Raw genomic sequence first — 12309 nt, 5'->3', positions numbered from 1 at the left:
AGAAGCTTGTAGATTTTTTTTTCCAAATGCATATTTATATTGTAATGAGAAACCAAACAGCTTCAGACCAAACCTAAATCTGATTCAGAGGATGAAACCAAGAAACCTCTTCCCGCTTGTGACACGGATTAGTGTAATTTAGCCAAATATCTGTCAGTCTTGTTCGGTGCAAAGAAGATCCCACTGGAGGGATTTGAACTACTGCAACGTTCAGCAAGTTTGTTACGCTAGGACAGGCTGTGACCTGGCAGTACCAGGTGTCACATGAATCCTGCAATGTTAACAGGGTGTGAAACTTATTGGTACCTGGTAAAAACTGGCAGGGGTGGAAGAACCAGATTCAGGCAGTGCACAGTGGATTGGATGTGATGCTTGATAGTGCTGCTGAGGTAGCAGTAGTGCCCAGTCCAGGTCCTGGAGTTTAAAAGGGCACATTCATGGGTTAGGATCCTCTAGCAAAAAACAGGGCCAAAAGTCAAATATACTGCCAAACCTGTTCCCTGATGGATGAGAAAGACTGGACCTAGAGCTGAATAAAGTTATTTAAATTTTGCTTTAGTGGGCTTTTTGCTGCCTTTGCCAGGGACAAATAAAAGATGTTGTGACTTCCCACCATTCCTGGTTTCCTTGGTAACATTTTGCATGTTGGGAAGTAGCTGTTTGAAAGTCATATTAAAGGAAAAGCCCTTGGAGAAGAGCAGTTTGATACAAGGCTGTTTTCTTTCTCTAGAACAAAGCAGCAATAAGCGTGTATGTATGTTTTTGAGAGAAACTCTAATAGAATGACTCATTTATGTGTTGCTGACAAATTCTATCTGCTGCTAAAATATACATTACAACTCTGTGCATCCTGAAAGGGGTGTCCTGGATCTTTCATCTGATTGCTGATATACAGTGCTCAAAAGAGAATGCTAGGTATTAGTTGGCTTTAAGAGACAAGGAACAAATAATATGTTTGGGTCATTTTGCAGCAGGTTTTGTGACACTAGTTGAGAGCTATTTATTTCCTCAAGTACAATTCCCATTCCATTTTCATAGAAACGAAGAAACAGGGCCTGATTGGAGAATTTAGCATTTGAATAAGGTATTTTCCTGTTTAACTGATTCAAACTCTTGAATCTGTCACAAAAATGTGTTTTAAAATTATAAAAATACCTTATGTCTCTCTATCAGCAACTGAATGTTTTCTGTTTAGAGGAAAGATGCTCGCACAGCCTCTTTTGCTTTTGGGCATTGATCCAGGAAAACTATAAAACACTTGTTTGTTAATGGAAAAAAAAATCCAAGCATGAGGTTTTGAACAGAACTATTAATGTCCTGAGTGAGTGTTCTAGCAGTAAAGGGAGGTTTCAGTCACTTTCCTTTTCGTCTTGGCAACCTTTTATTTTAGAGTGGTGAAGGGCAAGACTTGTGAAATAATGCTAGTCCTTGGGGCTTCCAGTGTCTACTCTGCAGCATAAGAATGGCAAACCCCAGAACTATTGACAGACTTTCAAAAATACTGATTTTTGATAAAGCTGTTAGTACTGTTAGTAATGTGAGTGGAGGACTGGCTTCTCCCTGGGCGTTCCAGGCTCTAATCTGACCTACAAACAGCTTTGTCCTCTGCAGGCTTGGTATGGCAAATTCTTCTCTTCAGTAGGCTTGGACTGGCAAATCTCATCCTGAGGAACCCAAACACTTCATTTGGGTGTGCAGAAAGAATGGACACCCAGCTCAAGGCTTCAAGTTCCCTGCTGGGAAGGGAGCTGTAATCTGAGATCTACCAGCCTGGTGGCCATGCAAGTGAGTCATTCCTGGGTCTTTGACCAACTATTTTTCAGAGCAGGTGTTCTGCTAAGACCATATTTAGCAGACAAACTCAGAAAATCTATTTTTAGAACACCCTTCTCAAATTGATTTGTGTGTTTTTCTCTGCTGAATTTTCTTTTTATCAGATAAAAACAAAATTTCTGCCAAAATCTAGATAGTATACGCAGAACAGAATATGACAGAAATGGTTGCCAGTTTTTATAGACTAATGTTTTAATTTCTTTCATTTCTTGGGGGTTGTTTTGATCTTATTTTGGTTTTGGGTTTTTTTTGTTTGTTTGGGGTTTGTTTTGTTTTGTTTTGTTTGTGTTTTTTAATTTGTATTTCTTTCCCTTTTAAAGTAATCATCAACAAAGAAAATGTAACCTTGGTTTTACTCCTCCATAAACAAAATGTAATTTACTTTAAATTCCTGTTGTGCTGAAAATATTAATGTTTATTGTTAGAAAAATAATAAAAAAATTTAATCATTCTTAATTCTCTAAATTTTCAGTCAGACTAGAATAAGAGTCTCACATGTTAAGAGCGGGGACATTGCCATTCTATAATTTTTTTTTAGGAATTCTGAGTAGGGTTTTTTATGCCCCACTCATGCAATGCATCAGGCAACAGTATTAATTAGTGAGATTTCTAAAAACTGGGAAGACTACGGCTTATTTATCCCCCTTCTACTCAAATAATACAAGGCAATCAGTTCCTTTCAAAAAAATGTTTGCAGAGACCATCGTTGCAAGATCCAAGCCTAAATATTCTTTTTGCTGAGATGTTCAGTATCAGTATTGCACCTGTATGTCACTGCCTAAAATGCCCCATAAAAGGCATTTCAGCTTAATATAGATAATATGTTGGAAATTCTATTGGAATTATGTTGGCCATCTTCCTGCTGTCTCTGTTCATTGCAGTGCACCTTTTTTTAACAACAGTAGAAGCTGCTTATTTCTACAAGCCATGCTTAGATATTGCTGTGTGTTCAGCTGCTCACTATTTTGTTCTGTAGAGAAAAGAGTATAGCTACATCTGCATTTGTTCTGCTGCACAATTCCTGTCTTCATGGCTGTATTTGATCTGTTTTTGTGATCTCATCTGTGTTCTGTTCTTTCTCCCCCACCTATGCCAATAATTGTGGTAGGCTACCAAAATAGTACCCTCTATGCAACTTCTCTGAAACAAGAGCTGCATCTTCTTCCTTCTCCTAACTATTCACTTATCTCTGTGGGGCTACAGACACACCAAGGGGTTTGGTTGTAATGAAAAAATGCTTGAGCTGCTCTCTTACTAAGGTATATTTGTGTTTGAGTACAGCACAAAACACCATATGCCTTTACTTGGCTGTGCAGGGCATCCTCTTCTCATCACATCCCTTTCTAAATTTCTTTAAATATGTTTCACAATGCTATTTTTGATACTTTATAATGTCTCTATGGCTACCATAGATTTTAACTATTGTATCCGTTTTTGAGCAGATGACCCCAGCATACAGAAATATCTGATAGGTAGGAAGTATTGGTGGGGATGTTCTAGAGAAGTCTTTACTATAGTAGTGGAATATTCCTGCTCAATAGAAGGGGCTTTTAATTTTTTTACTTTCTAGTTCAGGCACTGTCTCTGAAACTAGACCTCAACTTTTTTTGCTGCCTTTGAGGAAAAGGAAGACAAGGAATATACACTCCTATTTAGTAACCTAGTTTTACTAATGGAATTAAAATATCAGCAGGCTTGGTGGTAGTTTCAGAGGAAGTCAGACAGACATCTGTAAAAGTCCTTTCTCTTAAGAGCATTTTTGTTGCACTGTTACAGTTCTCTGGTTGCATGGGTTTTCCTCTTTTCCTTCCTAATGGTGCATCTCTGATGGCCTTTCCAGTATTTTAGTTGGGCTGAGCTGCAGAATTTGAGGCCACTTATATAAACAAACAACATTTTTTTGTTGTTTGAGACCAGAAATTTTGAGACCAGAAAAGAGGTTTTATTGGACTACTAAGGGGACAGTAGAAAATTTTTCCTTTGTGTGCTTGTTTTGCTGTAATGGCCCCAGATTAGGATTTTTGTCCCTTGAGACTGGGCCCAAATTAAAGATTTCAGTCTTCAAATTTCAAATCAAAATAATGAAGTCATGTAATGCATAATTGTTTAATAGCAAACTGCCCAATAAGTCAATTATGTGGCATAGCACCTTAACTTATCCATAAAAAAAACTTATCCATAAAAACTAACACCACCCTGTGGAAAATTGAATCTTTTTTTAGCATGGTAAGCATTTTAAAACTGAGTAGCACCACTAACTCATTGACTAATTATTTATTCCAATCAATTTATTATATAACCCTTTTAATCCCTGCAAATCATACTAATCTGTTCCTCACACATTAATTGTTCATCCAAACTATCTACCTTCCCCTGCATTCTTACAAATCATTGATCTTTCCACACTTCCAAATCAACTTTAACTCTATTCCTCCATGTTTTTGCATGATTCTTCTGCTTTCCAGCTGTCTCTGTCATTTTCCAGTGCTCTAAAAGTCTTCACTGAGTTTGTCCCAACTTTTCCCCACTGTGCCCCCTGCTGAGTATTCAGACTGGAGTGGGGCAGCAATAAAAGCTACTTCCAGTTCCTTGACTCTTTGCTTCTCTTGTGGGGCAGCCAGTCAATTGTCAAACAATCTGTCATTTGCTCTTCAAACCCCTCCTTAGTTTAATGAGATGCATGAATGCAGGAGCTGTGCAAAACCTGCTGGGGATCACCAGGAGCAGGGTGGGCCAGCACTGCCTCACACAGCAGCAGGCAAGGTAGGGCATGGCAAGTCTCACTGCATCCTGAAATCCCAAGAGAGCTGCATTGAATCCAGGGCAGGCCAGAAGAAACACACAGCTTTTGGAGCTTGCTTGTGATCTCTCTGTCCATATAGATCCTTCTCACCTGTCCTTTGTGGTCTTGGACAAGAAAGAGTCACTGGCTCTTTCCCCAAAAGCCTACCTTAGAAAGGGAATGAAATAAAACAGATTATTGTTGTATCTGGAAAACACTCCAGCAATAAATGGGATCATCTGTTGTTTGGTTGGGTTTTTTTTCCAGGTGGAAAGTAGAGGCACACAGGTCTGCACAGATGAGGCTGGGTTTTTGACAGCCAAGATGAAAGTATAAGAAAGCCTCTGCTGCAGAGTAAAATTGACAATGAACATGAAATATTTTGCTAAATGTAAAGCAAGGTCTTTGGAATGCAAAATCTTTGATCTCCATGGGTTTTGCATCTCTGCCTTGCAAGGTTTGACAATTAGAACATAAATCTTGGAATTTGATGGGAAAGAAAAAGACAGCTTTCTGTCTGCTATCTGGATTTCTCAAATTTCCCTGTGTTGCAGGAATTAATGTTGCACATAGTTCAGCACCAGTGGTGTTACTGATACATTAAATTTATTATAAAAACGTGGGATTTAGGTATGGTAAAATATAGACTGTTTTATGTGTGCATTGCATGTGTTAGCTTCATCCTTGTAGTAATTCTGCAGATTTCATTTTCTTTCTGTAACTGCTTATATTGAAAACAGAAGTATTGACGGTGCTTTGATTTTGGTAAAAAGCAGGGGGAAAAAAAGAAAACAGTAGAATAAGAAATTGCTATTGACATGCAGATTTATGAAGGTGCTAAATAGAAGTAGAAGAATTAATTTAGTAAATGCTTAGTACACAAAACAAGTTTGTCTGCCTGGGTGAATTGCTTTACTGACCCTGAAATGCAAGGACAAAAACAAATACCATGAAAAAATGAAGAATAGTACATTTTTCCCTGTCCTTGCCCTGCAAGGTAGGGTATTTCTATTTACAAAACTTTAAAGTGCCTTAATAAAAAGGGAAGAAATTGTGTTGCTAAGATTCAATCCTAGTGACGCTTGCTCTTCCATGGTGCTTTGTTTTTCCTTGCTTTCTGGGGCTTCTTTGCTCTCTCAATCTGATAAGATTTTTTTAATCTTGAAGCAGGGGGAGTCAGCAGCAATAATTAGAGACAATGTCTCCAACTGAACTTTTATATTGCTGGGGTAAATGTCTCATTTCATCACATTATCTAGGAAATTATATTCCAGACTTGGCATCTCTCATGTTGTGATGTTGCTCCTTTGTCCAGTGGGGTTTTTCTGATCTTCTCTTCTTGTAGCAGAGAATCTCCAGAACCCGTGAATGCTAAGGTACCGAAAAGCTGAAGTGAAGCACACCAATTTTCCTCAGCTCCTAGGAGAGGAGAAGAGGAAAGAAAGTGCTTTAAAGCTACAAAACCTGGGGGTTGTGGTGTGTATTACAAACGTAGAAGAAATATTCAGTTTGATTTTAATCCAGAAATTTCAGTGTCTGCTCTCTGGTAGAAATAGGTTGATTAGAACTATTCACACAATTGTGATGAATTCAGATTCTTTCTTGGCCTCATGGCTTTCAAGTCCACTACTAAGGCATATCCTAAATTGCATGTGGGGCTTACAGTTGGAGTTACAATTATTGTGGAGGGATACTGGCAACTGTGGGTTTGAATTCTACTTTAGTGACCATGTGTCTAATGCATAGATATTGCAGGGCCTAAGCTTTCATGTATTCAAAGCCTTGAGTACATTTTACCCAGAGGTTCAAAAAGTTTATAACATTTCTAATTCCTGTTTTATGATAACTCTTGTCCTACATCAAAATGTGTGACAAAGAATTCTGTTTTTCCCTACCAAATTTACAGAGGTCACCCATGCTGCAATAAAAGAGCTGCACAGTTTAAGTGTGAGTGCAATATGCTGATTTTAAAATTAACACTATCTAAGCTTATTTGTATAAGCAAACCTCCTAGGGCTCTAATTCATACTTGGTCTGCAAGGCAGGAAATTTGCATGCACTGAATGGCTACTCTTTAAAATGGCTAATCGTTGGGGAAAAAATCTTTTTGCATTTATTGTTCATAGGGAACCCTGTAGGTATTAATATGGCTATAATTTCTAGCTAAAAAAATTCCATTGTAATTTAATAGATTCATGTCCAATTGGTGTAAAGTGATACTTTTCTTGTAGCAGGAAGGGCTGTTGCTGTAAAAGCTGATGAATGTCACTTTGTAAAAAGGTAGGTGAGGTGACATTTTAAGGTTGAAAACAGCAATTGTAATTTGGAATCAATACTTTATGCCTAGAATAATGTAAGGTACTGTTCTGTCCTAATTGGCTGGAAGCTAAAATGTTAATGCCAAGCCAGCAGATGTATCCCCAGCCTGTAGTTTCCCATGAAGATTTGGTTTGCAAATAGATGACTTTCTATTTATGGGTAAAGCAAAGCCTAATTGTGAGTCTTCACAGCATCAGGAGCTGCAACGACTGCGACTTTAAGGGAAGTGACTGGCTGATCACAGTGATGCCACAGAGCATACCAATGAGCTGCATCAATGTGTCTGTTCCAATATGTGGAAATCTTTGGTAATCAGCAGAATGTAGACAGTAAATATCTCATTGTTTTTAACAGCAAAGTGTTGCAAGATCAGAGAAATATGGCAAAGTCTAATTGGATTGAAAACAATGATTTCCTCTGAAATAGATTTCTGATTGAAAACTAATATAATCCAGTGATGTCCCAAGTAATAACTGTAATGCACAGATGGTGCCAAATTGAAAGACTAAGTGACTGAAAGTGTTGACATGGTAGATTAAAAATCCATCCTGAAAATATTTCTATTTTAAAAATCCATGCTGAAATAGTTTCTATTTCAGTGCATGCATCCTGCATTTTTCCTCCTGTCCAGACTAACAGATTTTGTAATTGTGTGGCGTTTTCTCCTGTAGTCAGCTCAGCCAATGTTACAATAAAAGCCAATGTTTTTGGGATGAGGAGAAAGCACACATTATATATAAATAATGTCAAGTTTTTATTGTTAGTAAATCTGAAGTTTTGAAAGTTTGATTGTTATTAGTCCAAATCAAATTGCTGCAGAAGAAGAAAAAATAATAACGCAGTTAACATTGCCACAAACACACACACACACACACACACACACACAAATAAACACACACACAAATAAACAAGCACACAGAGGCACACACACACACAAGTTCCCCCCGTTTTCTGGCATTGCACTTGCCCTGTTGCTACTACTCTGGATCCCAATCAGTTATTTCACTCTTGCAGTGGTGTATGCTGTAAAGAGTGATGAAGAGTTGTCAGTATCTGGAATCCTTTGCCAGGAGGAATGTACTGCTGACTATGTTGGTGTTCTCTTCTTCATCTCTCTTGGATTGACTAAGGGATCACTTTAATACCTTTGTTAACAGATTTTTACATCTTTCTCTGTTCTTGGTCTAAATTTCAGGTTACATCTAAATCTAATATATAATTTATGAGTCTAAGGTATTATTCCTTTATGGTTGCTAAAACCAGTTTTGCGCAGCTCAAGATCTTCATGCTTTTAACTGAGAGCCTGACTGAGCTGTTTGGAGTTGTAGGATCTCCAGTGCCAAGCCCAGGCCCCCTCTCTTGTCTACCAGTGCCAGTGATACTTTATGCTACATCCCGTGTCTTCACTTTCCAGATCTTCTGTTCTACCAGCCCTGTATTTCTCTATGCTACATTACTGTGCCAGTCATAAATATTTCTTTTTTTAGCATTACTGCTTCTTCCTGCTCTTTGTATGAAACAGTGGCTGTTCCACACTAAGATAAACAAAAGTAAAACAAATTTACCAAAGGCAACTGATCAGTTGGAGAAAATGCTGTCACAGCTAAATTGGGTACAACAAAGCAAAAGGGGTGGTTTGTACCCGACACCCTTCACGTGATCTTCTGGCCTCTCCTCTTCAGAGGGAAGCATGTGAGAGGAGAGTAGGGGATTATCAGGAAACATCCCCATCTGAGCCCTTGGCTCTTCAGGCATTAATTAGGCTTGAGAACCTGATGTCTGGCAACAGGAGGTCAGACTAAAGAGGAAGCTGGTTAAAGATGGTCATACAGCAAGTTGCCTGCCTGCCAACAGAGACAGAGAATTTCAAGTGACTGTTTCAAGTGTGTTGGTGAACTAATCTCTGTTTCTCTCTCGAAATAATACTGAGTTTACATTGAAACCGTTTGGTTCTGAGGCCAAACTCTTTGGTTTGCAATGAGCTTGGTTTTCTTCCTAAAGAAGTTAATGCCTTTTGCAAGAAGAGCTTTGCTTTCCAAACAGCTCTGATGGCCATCAGAGAATATTGTTTTGTTTCAATGAAAAATAAAAACAATTACTATGTAAAGATATTGAAGAATGACCTCTGATGACCTATTTTCTGGACATAAAATGCCAGTGCATTATTATTCAGGTAAAAGCAATGAATTTCGGAAGTATATAAATTATAAATGTTCGATTAACCTTTCCTCAAGTAGAAAACTTCAAACTTTTTTTTTAATGATCCTTTAAATAAACTTTTATCACTCATATGATTCTTGAAAGTTTGCCCTCAAATTTAACTTCACCACTACCCAATCCTGAACTGTTCAAAATTTCTTTCTCTGTGAGAAAAGTGCTGAAGTTAAAACACGTTCTTAATGTCTTCCTAATTTTCTTAAAGTTTTTTCATTCATACAACTTTGTAAGCTATCCCGACACCCAAACATCACTTTATGTAGTAGTTGAAAATATGGCTGTCAGTACACTGAAAACATGAAATACGAATCTCACCCCTAGGAAGCTAAAGTTAATATGAATTCATGTAAGCTAGCTGCAAAGTAGTTTTCATGAAAAAAAATTAAATAAAGAGAGAGTAAAAAGAAAAGCAAGTATCTTAGTGACATTTTTCACAGAAACAAACCCATTTTCAAGCTTGACCGAAATGTAGAAGTGTGATAGTGGTTTTGCAATTCATCATGAATATTTCAAACACATCTGATTTCTACACATGCTATGATTACTAATGTGTGAAGTCAATTAAGTATGCATTTAACCCTTCTTTTCTTTTCTCTGTGAGGGGCTTATGAGAAATTGAGCTTTTAAGCTAAAACAAATCCACAGACAGCATACATAGTTGCCTTGTCTTGAAAACCAGGCAAAAGTCACTGCTGAAATATTCATTTCTTTTGTTTGTCGAAATGAAAATAATTTTTTATCCAGTTCCAACTATCGTATATTCTTCAGCAGACACTTGGCATGAAGGTCAGCAATAAATTCTTCCTGCTGCTGTGTTTTCTGGCCCCTGAAATCACAAATAATGTTCATTTTCTTAGCATTATTTCATGATTTTATTTGGTTGAGCTAAAGATTGATTCAATATTATATTTCTTGGGGGCAGGGAGTTGAGAGGAAGGGAAATGAAACCATTTTTTTTTTAATCTTGTAGCTGAAGAGGCTTACAGATTTGGCCTCGGTTTTCTTTTTTTATTGTAAATGTTTGAAGAGAGGCAGGGCAGACTCTTGTGCTGCCATACATTGAGGATGAAGGAGAGCAGGTAGAGGCTTTGGAGAACAGTTTGGGGTTTTTCTTTATTAGCCTCTGCTGAAGCCTCACTTGAACCAACAATAACAGCATCCTAAAAGCAATTTCCTAAAGATTCCAGGTGGCTCTGGATCAGGCTTTTGCATAGTAGTTCCCTGCACTCAGTTCTGTGACAGGCGAGGCGTTCTAAACCCTGCCCGGCTGGTGAGTGACCGTGTTGCCACCTCACACGGCCCCGTGACACGGCCAGCATGAGTATTGCTCACCTGTGCCTGATCTGCCAGTGCAAGTGACTTCAAAGTCGTGTTCAAGTCTCTAATGGGAGTCAGAGGTGACCAAAATGCAGCTCTGACTTGTCTGTCAGTGAGCTCTAGATAACTACATTGTTCCTCTCAGAGAGGGGAGAAAGGGCAGGATCCGTGTCCGTGGCAGTGTTTCTGCAATCTCTCTTAATTGGTTGTGTCTATCAGTGGGCAAACACAAGGAAGACCTGGCAGGATGTAGGTGGGAAGATTTGTTTAATTTTCTTTTTCTACTACTTTTGCATGCTTGCACAGAAATTAGAAAAAGTCCTGCTATTGTCAATCGGATCAAAGCCTGCTTCAGCTTGCTGCAGCCGTGTGACTCTGTGTTCTTCAGCATGGCTGGTAGGACACACACAGTATCTGGAGAAGAATCTGGCAGAGGTATTCAAGCAAATCTGTTACAATGGAACTGCACTTTCTTTTAATGTAAAACCTCTTTTGCTGCCCCTGACATTTTTTTTTAGTTAAAGGGGCTCTAAAATCTCACGTCCAGCTGTGGGACAATATTCTTCTGAGTAAATATTGTTGATGAAAGCTGCAGAGTCTTCCCCAGGGGAGCCACATGTGGGGTACAATACAGGGCTATACTGGCAGTGAATCTGGAAAGAGGAAATTGAGATTTTTTTTAAGAGCACTGTGAGGTCTTCAGGATTGTCCATGTGGCATCAAAAGCTATTGTAAGTCTTACTAGTCTGAAAGATTTTGCAAACCGCTAAATTGTTCAGAGATCATGGTCCCTGTCTTCTCCTTCTGTCTGTGGTGTTTCTGAAGCTCAGCTGTTTGAAGACATCTCAAATATCTTCTGAGGGTGAGGCAGTTTCTCTCACACCATGGTGAACAATGAGGACTTTAAAGTCTAACATCAGTTTTGACAACCTGGCTCTAAATAGCCATAGGAAGCCCTCAGGCTTTTAATCTCAGTATGATTTCTTTGTCACACTATTAATGTAAGAGAGCAAGTTGTCTAATTATGTGAATTAACAGGATTTTTAAAAATGATGCTTCTTTTGTACTGAAAGTTTGCAGTAGTGCCCTTAAATGTTGTATTGTAGGAAACTCTAGTCTTGTGCAGATTCTTGCGGTTGGCTGGCTAGCTGGTAGGATCATTCAGATATTTGATATTACTCATGGTTAAAAATGTTGTTGGATAGCCCAATCACTCCCAGGCCCTTCACCAGCTCCCATGTCCTTGGCCACCTGGACACACTGCTGGCTCATGTCCAACTGTCTGTCCACCAGAGACCAGCATCCCCAGAGCCTTTAGTAGAAAAGTTACTTGACTTCACTAAAGATTCATAGCAATGGTAGCAGGAGCAGGCATTATTTTTGAGGTGTTTGTAGGATGTAAATGCATATTGCAAGAAAGCATTAGACAGACATTTGAAATTCCACAATTTTACATGGAAGCAAGTGCCACAGATAACAGCTGTGGATGTTTATAAATTGCAAGTGGAGAATATTGTTCGCCTTACAAGGATAGACTGCAAATTGGCAAAGTTAAATTTCTAGATAATGGGAGATATTTTATTACAAAGGAAGTGTACATGAGTTCTGCCTCAGTTACATAGAATAGAGTGGTTTTGTGAGACATTTCAAGTAAAATGAATTTTAATGTAGGAGTTGTTTTCTTATAATGAAACCTTCCAGCTGCATCATATCCCTGGTGTGAAGCCCTGAAAATTTGTTTCTTAACAAAGCTAAGAAATGCTTAGCATATCAGTTACCTTTGAATAGTCATATTAATCCTAAAAATTGTTGTTTTGTGTGCTGTTTCCACCCTACCAAAA

The 12309-nt window shown here is 38.4% G+C and overlaps 1 long non-coding RNA gene across 2 annotated transcripts in view; it reads left to right on the top strand.

Annotated features, from left to right (window-relative positions):
- The first annotated feature begins 1152 nt into the window (after positions 1 to 1152).
- LOC135294835 (uncharacterized) overlaps positions 1153 to 12309 on the top strand; it is a 150361-nt gene continuing 139204 nt past the window's right edge. Inside the window, exon 1 of one of the 2 annotated variants that reach the window (XR_010356854.1) lies at positions 1153 to 1785. This is a non-coding gene — a long non-coding RNA (uncharacterized LOC135294835). The remainder of the gene's footprint in view (positions 1786 to 12309) is intronic. The other variant, XR_010356853.1, reaches the window with a different exon arrangement.

Source organism: Passer domesticus, chromosome 2, assembly GCF_036417665.1.
Source record: "Passer domesticus isolate bPasDom1 chromosome 2, bPasDom1.hap1, whole genome shotgun sequence".
Lineage (NCBI taxonomy): Eukaryota > Metazoa > Chordata > Aves > Passeriformes > Passeridae > Passer > Passer domesticus.
This window is presented reverse-complemented; position numbering and strand designations above follow the sequence as displayed.